General features: G+C 44.0%; 1 pseudogene; it reads left to right on the top strand.

The window, feature by feature from the left end:
* The first annotated feature begins 654 nt into the window (after window positions 1–654).
* Window positions 655–1,290, top strand: LOC140642007 (DNA dC->dU-editing enzyme APOBEC-3H-like; annotated as a pseudogene).
* The last annotated feature ends 497 nt before the right edge of the window (window positions 1,291–1,787 follow it).

The following is a 1,787-nucleotide window of genomic DNA, read 5'->3' on the forward strand; positions in this document are numbered from 1 at the left end:
AAAAAACAAATAATCTAGTTTAAAAATGGGCATAAGACATGCATAGACATTTTTCCAAAGAAGACACAGTTGGCTAACAGACACATGAGAAGATGCTCAACAGCACTCATCATCAGGGAAATACAAATCAAAACTACAATAACATAGCACCTCACACCTATCAGAAAGGTTAAAATTAACAACACAAGAAACAACTGGTGTTGGCAAGTATGTTTGAAGAAAGAGGAACCTTCTTGCACTCTTGGTGGGAATGCAAAATGGTTTAGGCACTCTGGAAAACAGTATGGAGGTTCCTCAAAAACTTAAAAATAGAACTACCCTATGATCCAGCATTTGCACTAGTAGGTTTTTAAAAAAAACCCACAAAATTACTAACTCAAAAGGATATATGCACCCTGATATTTATAGCAGAAGCATCAATAATAGCCATATTATGGAAATGGCCCAAGTGTTTATCGAAAGATGAATTGATAGAGAAGATGTGGTTATAGAGGTGCCTGGGTGGCTCAGTCAGTTAAACAGCTGACTTTTGATTTTGGCTCAGGTCATAGGATCAGAGTTGTGACATGGAGGAGCCTTGCTGAGTGGGGAGCCTGCTTATGCTTCTTTCTCTGTCTCCAGATTGGGACTTTCTGAAAGCAAGACTGAACCACAATGAATCCACTCCAAGAAGAAACATTCTACCAGCAGTTCAGCAACAAGCTCCAGGTCACAAAGCCATACTACCGGAGGAGGGCCTACCTGTGTACCAGCTGAAGCCACATGAAGGCCCCATAACTGTCAAAGTCTGCCTTCAAACCAGGTGCCACTCGGGCCATCTGGACACAAGGCCGGTAGGAGAAATCCTGAGGCTTATGAAAAGTGCCATGCAGAAATTTGCTTTATTGACGATATAAAGTCACGACAACTAGACCCATCCCAGAAGTTCGAAATCACCTGCTATGTCACGTGAAGCCCCTGTTCCACCTGTGCCAAGAAACTGGTTGGTTTGTCAAAGATCACCCCCACATCAGCCTGAGGCTCTTTGCCTCCTGCCTGTACTTCCACTGGCGCCTGAAGCATAAGGGGGTGCTGAGGCATCTGCAGACATCCAGGATCCCCATGGCCATCATGAGCCACCTGAAGTTTGAGGACTGCTGGGAGAAGTTTGTGGGCCACGAGGGCAGGCCTTTCCAGCCCTGATACAAGCTGAAGCAGTACAGTGAAAGCATAGGCCTTTGGCTCCAGAGGATCCTTCAGCCCCTGAACAGTTTAGAGAATGACTTCGGAAATTGTTTTTTTTTTTTTTAATTTTTTTTTTAATTTTTATTTATTTGTGATAGTCACACAGAGAGAGAGAGAATGAGGCAGAGACACAGGCAGAGGGAGAAGCAGGCTCCATGCACCGGGAGCCCGACGTGGGATTCGATCCCGGGTCTCCAGGATCGCACCCTGGGCCAAAGGCAGGCGCCAAACCACTGCGCCACCCAGGGATCCCTGACTTCGGAAATTTGAGACTTTAATGATCCTCAGGCCCCTCAACCCCGTCCCTGAAGCATCTCAACGCTTCATAAACTGCTGCCTCTGGGAAGCAGGTTGTGAGCTCTGCAGACACATCTGACCCTCTCCTTTCCTCCTTCATTTGTTTCCTTTTATAAATGTTTCCTTTTATAAGTTTCCTTTTATAAAAGTGTTTCCTTTTATATATTTTTATAATTGAGAAAATAAAGATAATGTGTAAGTCTGTAGAAGTTGGGTTACTTTCTAAAAGGGAAATCAGGACTTTCCCTCAATAAAAAAAAAAAAAA

This window comes from Canis lupus, chromosome 10 (assembly GCF_048164855.1).
Source record: "Canis lupus baileyi chromosome 10, mCanLup2.hap1, whole genome shotgun sequence".
Taxonomy (NCBI): domain Eukaryota; kingdom Metazoa; phylum Chordata; class Mammalia; order Carnivora; family Canidae; genus Canis; species Canis lupus.